Below are 11,625 nucleotides of genomic sequence, written 5' to 3' on the forward strand. Positions count from 1 at the left end.
CAGACAATGACATTAAACCTAATGAATTGTGTCCAGCAGAATGTGGCAGCCATGCATAGAGAGATGGAGCCTGTGTTGGAGGAAAGTCCATCCTGGCTGAAATGCAATTAGTGAATTACACGTTCTGATTTGGGTTGGTAATCCGATTAAAAAAAGGCTGAAGGGACAATTATATCTGAAAGAGAACATTACTATGAGGAAATGAAGACTGATCAGCCCTGGGAACCAGAGGAGGACATGAAATAAGACAGGGCTGCCTGGCCCTCTGCTCTCACTGTAGGACCTGCTGGCAGCCAGTGCTCATCAGTCCCATCAGCCAGAGCGGAGGAGGCTTCATACTGCAGGGCAGCACCAGCAAGGTCGGTACCTCTAGTGAGATGATGTGTAATGTGATCTAACCCCTTCAAAATTCCAATAACAGATATTTTATTATACCACCTTAGTGGGCAATGACACGTGCTGGGGAAGAGACAGCCATGCACTACAACTACTAGCAGTTCCTGACTGCCATTGAGTTACAAGGTTTACGCAATGCTGCTTTACCTTTAAGTGCAGAACACCCACAAGTGCAGAACATACTGATTACTATGGTGTAACAGAGTATTGCTGTAGTGTAGTGTGATAGAAAGGTGATGCATGGAGCATGGATAAGTTGTTCTTTAATAACAGTTTGACCGGTTATTTTTGTAAAGTAAAACAGGGATTTATCCTGCATATCCGGGATGTCCACAGCTTTGATGATGTAGGGAAACCATACTGTAATAATAGGGAGGTTTTATCTGGAGGACACTGCAGGGACGTGCGGTGAGGTAAATGGCTGAGGAGTCCCTGGCAAGTACCAAAGCCAGATTTGCACACAGTATATGAGCCCAGTTGTACATGCCGGCATTATACACATGTGCAGCAGTATATACTGCTGGAAAGTTGATGAGTTTTAATAAGAGATGTGCAGAAAAGGTAGCCGGGTGAGGCACTGCCTCACCTGCCATAGACTTTTTACTCCAGAGTTTTGACTATAAAAATGATTACAATCATACAAATAAGATTTTTTAAAATATATATTCATTGTATTTTTTACATACTTTATAAACTCAAAACTCCGGCATAAACATTAGTATGACAGGAAAGGTTCTGCCAAACCTGGCTTACCACACCGCATGCGGGTAGGGAGCATTAGGGCTACAACAAGTTGGTCAATAAGCATTGGGTCAACACCATTAGGTCGACATGCAGAAATGTCGACATGGGCCTAGGTTGACAGGTCATTAGGTTGACACAAGCATTGGGCAAGGTCGACAGTCAAAAGGTCGACGTGGTTTTTCACAGTGTTTTTTACCCGAATGTCAACATGGACACTGAAACGTAGCACCGCGTCCCCTCGCATGGCTTGCTGCACTCCACCTGCTTTGAGCACTGTGCCTTGTTGCGCTCAGCACACTATTTTATCTCCCACCACGCCCTTGTGGATGGTAGGGCATGAAATACCGCCTGCCGGCACATGTCGGCTCAAAAAAACAGTGAAAAACCCATGTTGACCTTTTGACTGTTGACCTTGCCCATGTCGACCTATTGCTTGTGTCGACCTAATGACCTGTCGACCTAGACTCATGTCGATCTAATGGGGTCAACCTAATGACCACATCCCCCGCATGCCACTGGAGGACAGATTATTATTGTAGTGCAATGGTACAATTAATCAAGACTATATTGTTGTAGAATGCAGTTGGCAAAAATCGTTTATCCTTCTGGCAGGGCCGGATTAAGGTCTGTGGGGGCCCTGGACAACAAAAATTGTGGGGGCCCCCTCTTCGCACCCCGCAGCACTCACCGGAGTAGTTATTCTCGCTGCCCATTGGAGCTGCTGCACAGGCAAGGCCGCGTCATGGCAAATGGTGTCATCAGGTGGGGAGAGCGGGGTAGGTCCCGGGGGGATCGTGTGACAAGAGAGCAGGACCCCCTGGCCGCCCTGCGCTGCCTGGACCCGAGGGGCACGCTGCCTGGACCACACTGCCTGCCACCCACCCACCATCCACCTGGAGTGTGGGGGCCCCGGGGCAACCGCCCCTAGTCGCCCCTTGGTGAATCCGCCATTGCCTTCTGGTATGTTTGACTGGGTAGTAATGGTGAACTCTAGTTGTTTAGCAAATCGCGGAGAGAGATAAAGTGCCAACCTTTCAGTTTACAGTTTATAAGAACAAGAGATTAATGATATGATAGTTTGAGTGTGCATGTGCGTGTAGACTGTGAGATATTGGAAAAAGCCGGTTTCCCTACCAGCATGGAGTAATGATGTGAGGCTCCTGGAGGGAGGCAGTCAATTTACTGATACCGCTTTCACACCAAAACGTTTAAAAAAACTGTATTTTTAAACGGTATTTAAAACGGGTCTGAGCCTTCACATTGCAGTAGATTACCGTTTTAAATACCGTTTAAGTACCATTCACATCAGTCAACCCGTTTAATCCCCTGAACACGTTTCAAGGCAGAATGCAGGGGACAGCCTATCACAGGTCTGTAATCTGTTGTTTTTACTAAATACCGTTTCAGAGCCATTCTCACTGCATAGAAAACGGCTCTGAAACGTGTGGGAAAATACCGGTTATCTTTAACCGTTAAATCAACTCTGGCGCTTTCCCACTGCAGCTTTAAATGTTTTGAAATGAGAAAAAAACGGCAACATACTGTTTAACAAGTGCGGTGTGAAAGGGGTATGATAGTCACCTCCCGTGACCAAGCGCCTGCGAAACGTACGTCTGGAGGTTCACGTAGTGCACTCACGTGACCGGCGTCTACAGGCAGGGACAGACTAGGAGACAGGACAGCAGCGAGACCACACACCACATCCAGTCTGGTTATAAGGTAACCACTGGAATACCTCAAGAAAACCTTCTCCTAAGCCTAAAGGGGCACAAGATGCCCGATACTATTATTTAACATCTGTGTGTTGTGACAAGGAAGTTATTCAAATCAATTTAAATACTTTTTTAGAAACTGCATTAGAAGCTTAATATTTGTCTGTGATTTAAAGGTGCCCCCACCAAGAGTATTCTTCTTTCTCTTCTCCTCCCGTGGCAATAAAATACTATTGTCCTTACTCAGCGGTGGACCACTGACAGTCCAATAAAAGGCACTATAAGACATCAGTTCTCTTAAAAGTGCACTAGGACACACATACCTTATTGTCCATGTCAGTTGTCACATATTTATCTATTATTAAAACTAATAACACAACAGTGGCAATTAACCACTGACCTACTTCACATGTGATGTTCCTATGGGCAACCAATCAGATCCTGTCTATTATCTAGAGGGTGCTAAATAAATCAGAAGTAGATTCGGATTGGTTGCCCACAGCAACATCACATGTGAAGTAGAATACACATCTTAGTAAATTTCCCCCTATGCCTATATCTGTAACCCAGAAGCATGAGTCTATAACTCTATTCCATTCCACTGCTCTCACAGGGCACAGATCAGCAGCGGCCTGTGTAATCACCACACTGACTGGACATGAGCTGGCAGAACAAAAAGCAGCAGGACAGAACCAAAGAAGTGATCACAGCCACGGACAGGAGCTCAAGAAAGAAGAGGGAACGGATCAGGAAGAAGATTTCCTCTCTCACTGTGTTCTGTGGATCATTAAAGAATAACAAGTATTATTTATAAATCTATAGCTATATATATTACTGGTGCATGCAATAGTAATAGTGACACCTTATAATGCTGGAACACATTTGGGGTATTCAATGCGACAGGGGAAATAGCGGCGGGCACCTATTCAATGCTGTCTTTCCCAACAACATTAAACAGGCAGATAGACAGAATGGGCCAGACATTAAAAGCAGTCGGCCTGTTTTGTCGCGATCGAATCTCGACAATTCATGTCCGTTTACGTGGACACGCCCCCTTTTTGCCGATCGGCAGCCGGAACACTGTCCGGTATACACCTGGGATCACGTTTCATTCCCCAGTACTGCTATAAGGGCTGTCCTGTATACACCTAGGCCAGGCATTCCCAACCACTATCCTCAAGGCACACCAACAGTGCAGGTTTTGTAGCTAGCCAGGCTTGAGCACAGGTGACTTAATTATTATCTGAGGGATTCTGATTAAACCATCTGTGCTGAAGCCTGGATATCACTAAAACCTGCACGGTTGGTGTGCCTTGAGGACCGTTGTTGGGAATGCCTGACCTAGGCTCACGTGTCATTCCCCAGTACTGTTATGAGTGCTGTCCTCTATACACCTGGGCTCACGTGTCATTCCCCAGTACTGCTATGAGTGCTGTCCTGTATACACCTAGGCTCACGTGTCATTCCCCAGTACTGCTATATGAGTGCTGTCCTGTATACACCTAGGCTCACGTGTCATTCCCCAGTACTGCTATATGAGTGCTGTCCTGTATACACCTAGGCTCACGTGTCATTCCCCAGTACTGCTATATGAGTGCTGTCCTGTATACACCTAGGCTCACGTGTCATTCCCCAGTACTGCTATATGAGTGCTGTCCTGTATACACCTGGGCTCACATGTCATTCTCCAGTACTGATGTGAGCCCAGGTGTATACAGGACAGCACTCATATAGCAGTACTGGGGAATGAAACGTGAGCCCATGTGTATACAGGACCACACTCATACAGCAGTACTGGGGAATGACACGTAAGCCAGGGTGTAAACAGGACAGCACTCATAGCAGTACTGGGGAAAGACACGTGAGCCTAGGTGTATACAGGACAGCACTCACTGCAGTACTGGGGAATGAAACGTGAGCCCAGGTGTATACAGGACAGCACTCATATAGCAGTACTGTGTAATGAACGTGAGTCCAGGTGTATACAGGACAGCACTCGTATCAGTACTGAGTAATGAAACATGAGCCCAGGTGTATACAGGACCACACTCATATAGTAGTAGGGTGTGGTATAGGGGTCCAACAGTCGGGATCCCAACAGTCATTAGCCTGATGTTGGGATCCCAACTGGCCAGACTCAGACAGCATGGTGAGCGCAACGAAGCCCCTTGCGGGCTCGCTGCGCTCGCAACGCTGCAGGCATGGTGGCTCGCTACGCAAGCCACCTATTCTATTCTCCCTCTAGGGGGTCGTGGACCCCCATGAGGGAGACCCCCTCGTGGACCCCCACGAGGGAGAATAGCCAGTGATCCCAGGTGTATACAGGACAGCACTCGTATCAGTACTGGGAAATGAAATGTGAGCTCAGGTGTATACAGGAGCACACTCATGTAGCAGTACTGGGGAATGACATGTGAGCCCAGGTGTATACAGGACAGCACTCATAGCAGTACTGGGGAATGAAATGTGATCCCAGGTGTATACAGGACAGCACTCATATAGCAGTACTGGGGAATGACACGTGAGTTCAGGTGTATACAGGACCACACTCATATAGCAGTACTGGGGAATGACACGTGATCGCAGGTGTATACAGGACAGCACTCATATCAGTAGCGGGGAATGAAACGTGAGCCCAGGTGTATACAGGACCACACTCATATAGCAGTACTGGGGAATGAAATGTGAGCCCAGGTGTATACAGGACAGCACTCATAGCAGTACTGGGGAATGACACGTGAGCCCAGGTATATACAGGACCACACTCATATAGCAGTACTGTAAAATGAAACGTGATCCCAGGTGTATACAGGACAGCACTCATATAGCAGTACTGGGGAATGAAACGTGAGCCCAGGTGTATACAGGACAGCACTCATATAGCAGTACTGGGGAATGACACGTGAGCCCAGGTGTATACAGGACCACACTCATATAGCAGTACTGGGGAATGAAATGTGAGCCTAGGTGTATACAGGACAGCACTCATAGCAGTACTGGGAATGACACGTGAGCCCAGGTGTATAAAGGACCACACTCATATAGCAGTACTGGGGAATGACATGTGAGCCCAGGTGTATACAGGACCACACTCATATAGCAGTACTGGGGAATGACATGTGATCCCAGGTGTATACAGGACAGCACTCATTGCAGTACTGGGGAATGAAAAGTGAGCCCAGGTGTATACAGGATAGCACTCATATCAGTAGTGGGGAATGAAACGTGAGCCCAGGTGTATACAGGACAGCACTCATAGCAGTACTGGGGAATGACAAGTGAGCCTAGGTGTATACAGGACAGCCCTTATAGCAGTACTAGGGAATGAAACGTGAGCCCTTGTGTATACAGGACAACATACATAGCATTAGTGGAGAATGAAATGTGAGCCTAGGTGTATACCTAGCATAGCGGTACTAGGGTACTAGGGAATGACACGTGAGCCTAGATGTATACAGGACAGCACTCATAGCAGTACTAGGGAATGACATGTGGGCTGCAGCTATTGTGGCAGTTTAAAATTTAGCTACAATCGGATTTAATCTGTACAATTGGTACTTGTGTAGTATCACGGCTCCCATCGCATGCCAAATGTTGTGGCATTAGATGGCATGCGATGTGATGCGATTTTTCCAGTTTTTTTGATGCATTTTTGTAAAAAAATCGCAGCGCATGCGATGCGATCACATGCGATTTTGATCACAAATGCATTTAAATTAGTAGGAAACGTGAAAAGCACCCCAAATGCCATTTTTAACACTGTACCAGCCCCACTATCAATGCCAACCCAAAGCGTGGCGAGTGCAGCGAGCCCGTGAGGGGCGGCGGTACGCGTCCTACGACCTTTTCATACCCCCACTATCCACATCGGCGTGGAGTCGAGAATAGAAAGTGTGGCGAGCGCAGCGAGCCCCGCGAGGGGACGCGGATACCTTCCCAGGTATCCGTGTCCCCTCGTGTGCTTCACAGGTGTCCGCGTCCACTCGCGGGGCTCGCCACGGTTCGGGCTCAGTGGCTCGCTGTGCTCGCCACACTTTCTATTGTCAACTCCACGCCGACGTGGATAGTGGGGGTATGAAAAGGTCGTAGGACGCGTACCGCCGCCCCTCGCGGGCTCGCTGCGCTTGCCACACTTTGGGTTTCCGTTGATAGTGGGGGTGGTACAGTGTGTAAAATGGCATTTGGGGTGCATTTAACATGTTTCCTACTAATTTAAATGCATTTGGATGCATTTGTGATTAAAATCGCATGCGATTTTTTACTATACGATGCCCATCGTGGGAGCCGTGATACTACACAAGTACCTTACAATTTGCTTGGATAAATAGTCAGTGTCCACAAACACCAGCCATCCTTCCTACCCACACTGCTGACATCGTCTGTATATTTTGCACCATTGACAGCAAAGAGCCCAATGAGCGCAGTTTTTACATTAGTCAGTATCCTGCTTCTATGGTGCAGACTTCATGCAGCAAAACATAAGTGCACATTATAAACACAAATCACATGATCCATGGTGATGTGTGACATTAGACAAGACAAAGAGAAATCAGCTGTCTGAATAAAGGCGAAGGGCGATTGTAGTTAGTTTGTCACTTAAACACATATGAGAGAGATTTGCCCCAAGTACCAGCATCAAAAGGACGCAAGTGATATTGATAAAACTACATGATGTCAGACAGCAAACAGAAGGATATGGTTTATTTTTTGCATTCTAGATTGTACAACATTCATTGCAATCCATCCTCATATCTCAGGATGTAGTCAGAAGGTGGACGCAGGTGTATACAGGACAGGACAATGTCGACAGTTCGAATATTGACTTTGTTCAAATGTCAACATTAAGATCAGGCTGCATACAGTCGGGTTAAGATTATTCTATGGGGGAGGTTAGGATTAGTCACTAGAGGGAAGATAGCTAGAAAATACTTACCGGAACACTGGAGGATCGGAGGTCTGAGTCGGAAGCGACAGTCACATGACCATTTCCACCTGGGAGATGCCGTTGCAGTCGCAGAAGAATAAGTTTCCATCTTTGCCTGCATGATGGATGTTGACATGGTCAACGTCTACATTATGACCATATGACCATGTCAACATTCTCATGTCAACATTTCATAACCAATCCTTTTAGCTCTACAATTAGCACTTTGTGTGTATCCTCCCCGGTTCTAAAGAAGGAGGCAGATATCACCACGGGAAGAGATGTGTAGTTGCCACATGATGGATTTTACAAACTATACAATGATTTAATTTATAATGTATGATCAGCTAACCCACTATATGGAGGGGTAAACTCTAATATCTGCTGCACAGAATGTATTCAATTACCAGGAAATAACACAAGTTCCTGCAGTCATACTATGCCCCCAGCTCATGTAGTCCATGGTAAAAACATAAAATCGGGTTCACACTCAGGAAAGAATACCATTGTTAATTCCACATTTTGGGCCTATATCAGACTGGATCTCAAAACAAATTTTACATTTTTCTCTAATGGACAAAACCATGTGCACTGCAGGTGGGGCAGAGGTAACGTGTGCAGAGAGAGTTAGATTTGGGTAACTGATGTTGTTTCTGTGCAGGGTAAATACTGGCTGCTTTATTTTTACACTGCAATTTAGATTTCAGTTTCAACACACCTCACCTCAGGCCCTTTAAGTGGAATCAGTGGGTTTCTACGCCTGTATCCTGATTTGTTTTTACAGACTAGAAAATGGGGCTATTTAATTGAATAGCCTCTCTCGCACCATGGTGATTTTTGAAGGCAATTGGTGGTGGAGTAAACCATGTGGCTAAATGCTTACCCTGAGATTAGTATAGTCACGATGGGTGGTGGGATGTATCGCCAGGGGTTGGTACAGCCCACCCTATGGGCATGATTCAGACCTGATCTCATGGCTGCAAATGCGCACGGCGGGTGAACAATAAACTGCACATGAGTACAGTTCGCAGTACGTATGCGCGAGGCTGTGCTGCAATGAAATCCTGCTAAGATTTCTATTTGCATCCCGTTTGAATTCAGACGTTTAGTGGGTGTGCTAAGAAAAATGCTACTCTGAGATATTTGCATTATTTCTGTAGCTGACCCTAGATAAGAAGTCATTGCTGATTGGTTGCCACAGTATTAGTGCAGACTTGCACCACCAATGCACACCTACCTGACCCTTTCTTATGTGATTTCTCCAGAGTGAAGACCCACGTGAAGGAGGACAAGAAGAAACCATTGCGGCAAATTGGGCACAAAGAACCAAAAGTCTCTATTGAGGACCGATGTTGCCGCCAGCAAGATCGCCCCAAGAATATGTGTCCCCAGTGTGAGATTGTCACCTGCAGAAAGTGCGACACCCTGCATGCAGACTCCCTGTTTGTGGCACATAGTTTATTAGACCATTATGATCACTGAGCAGACACATGTAACTTTTAGTAATAGCCAGCACAGTGTATATAGTACTATAAGCCTGTGTAACGTACGTCAGGTGAGTCTGGTGCACAAATAACATTTGTGACATGCGAGACAATAACTTAGCAAGCTTTTTCTAAATTATTTTCTAGGTATAAAAACAAGAATCCAGTGTATGGGCCTGATTTAGCTTCAATTATAATTTTGCAAGGATTTCCAAAATCACAACTGCTGGCATTAGCTTGAGGGGGGCGCCCAGTGCAGGAAAAGGCTGCACCGAATGCTGGGTCCCTCCTTGCTCTGCATATACAATATTGTTGTCAGGAACAAACCTCCACACTGCTTACTGTCCGCCTCCCGCTGGCCCTTACACTGTGGTTGCATTCTTCGATATCCGACTGCAGATTTTGGGTTCCCTCTTGCGCGCGTGCAGAATAGTTATTTCCGATGACCTGCGGCCTTTATTGTATTAGGCCCTATACTCACAATTCTAAGGGGCTGATTCAGTGCTATTCCAGGATGCGCATCACAGCTAGCAACATTGTACGTGTTTCCTTGCTTTCCGTGGAGGTGTGCAGAAAGCTTAGTGGTGTATTCAATGCTTTCTGCGAACTGTGACAGTGAGCAGGGCTGCCTGCACGCTGTCACAGTTCGCAGGGTGAGTATTCAACTGACCCCACTGCATATGCTATTTCCTCCCTCGCTAGGTTTTTAGAGAGAGGGAGAAACAGTGTGTGCGGCCACTAAAACAGCGAGACTCGTGGTTAAATGCAGCGGGCTCCCTGCATTAGCCACGAGGCTCACTGGTTGGTGGAATCCTTGCATTGAATACATCCTTTAGTGTTGTAGACGCATGCGGGCAGCTGATCATAGCAGCGAGATTTGCCAGAACTTTGCAAAAACTGATTTGGCTCTCAATTCAGTAACAATGAGATGCCACCAGAACAGGTGTGGTATAACTGCCCGACAGGGGGACGAGCGCAAAGAAGCCCCTTGCAGGATCGGTGGCTCGCATCACTCGCCACAGGTTCCATTCTCACTCTATGGGGGTCGTGGACCCCCAAGAAGGAGAATAGCCTCTGCAAGTTGGGATCCCAACTGTCGGGCAGCTAAACAGTCGGGATTCCGACGTCTGAGTACTGACTGACGGAATCCCGACTGTCGGCAGGTCATTCGGCACCCACAGAACGGCTTCAGGAGAGGAGTTTCTGCTGCTGATTTGAAGTGGTAGCAGAAATCAGCTCCAATAAAGGACATACTGTATGTGCAGCAAAAGCGGTTGGCAGCAGCTCATGGCTAACGGAACCTGCCCCTAAGATTCACAGTTACCTAGATCTACATCAAGTTTTCCCAAACTCAGACCTCAAGATACTGTACCTTAAGGTCTAGATCAGGACTTAACAATATGTATGTAATCAAACTCTACTTAAGCATGGATTTCCTTCAACCTTAGGACTGTTAGGGTGCATTGATGATGGAGCCTGAGAACGACTGGTCTATATCTTGCACTGTCCTATGGGGCTGATTCAGATATGGGTGCTATTGCACAGCTGCTGTGACTTTGTACACAGCATCTGTACAAAATGATGCTAATGCCGCAGGAGGCATCTTGTGTAAATAGACGCCTCCTTCCGGCATCTCTGATCTGCTGCATAAACATTGCCTATGTATCCCTCAGGTTACTCAGGATGGCCTGTGTTTTTACACTGCTGGGGTCAGTGAATCTGCATCCAAGGAAACAGCCACTGGCTTTGGCACGCCCAGATAACGGAGCAGACAAACCCTATGTTCTCGTTCTGCTCTATAAGCTCGATATGAGAGAGGAAGGCCCAGCAGTGGTCTTCTGCTGAACAGACAGACGATGATGTTGCACCAGGGCCACTGCTGGCCAGCAGCGTAAGCATTCTTTATCCAGGATCGGCTAAACACAATCAGGAAGAATGAGCAGTGGGCCAGATCTTCATGAAGTGGTGATGACCCAGCTACGTATAGCAAAGCAGCTTACTTCTACCCATAGTGCCTGATATCGGTGATCCTCTAGTTATGCGGAACTTCGAGCTCAACGGTGCCCCTATAACCTACACATATCTTAATCCATTGGCAAAAACTAGCAATTATAGATCCAAATGCCACTGTGGCTCAGGGATGATTTATTTTCCCTTTCATTAGGATACATTGGAAACTGCCACACACTGGGGTTTGCAGAATACTGTATATACTGAAGTATTTAGCTACAATTTATTACATGCAGGTGGAAAATATTATGGGAATAGGTTCTAAATGAATCCTCAGGTCAGATCACCAACATGCTGCACATTCCATGTGCCATATAGTACAATACAGGATAATACTACTACATAACACCTTACC

At 46.5% G+C, this 11,625-nt stretch overlaps 1 long non-coding RNA gene across 1 annotated transcript; it reads left to right on the forward strand.

Annotated features, from left to right (window-relative positions):
• The first annotated feature begins 223 nt into the window (after positions 1-223).
• Positions 224-9,768, forward strand: LOC146062742 (uncharacterized). The gene is made up of 3 exons (XR_014471495.1): positions 224-359; positions 3,466-3,653; positions 9,042-9,768. It is a non-coding gene; the product is annotated as an uncharacterized LOC146062742 (long non-coding RNA).
• The last annotated feature ends 1,857 nt before the right edge of the window (positions 9,769-11,625 follow it).

This window comes from Crinia signifera, chromosome 3, assembly GCF_055691185.1.
Source record: "Crinia signifera chromosome 3, ASM5569118v1, whole genome shotgun sequence".
Taxonomy (NCBI): domain Eukaryota; kingdom Metazoa; phylum Chordata; class Amphibia; order Anura; family Myobatrachidae; genus Crinia; species Crinia signifera.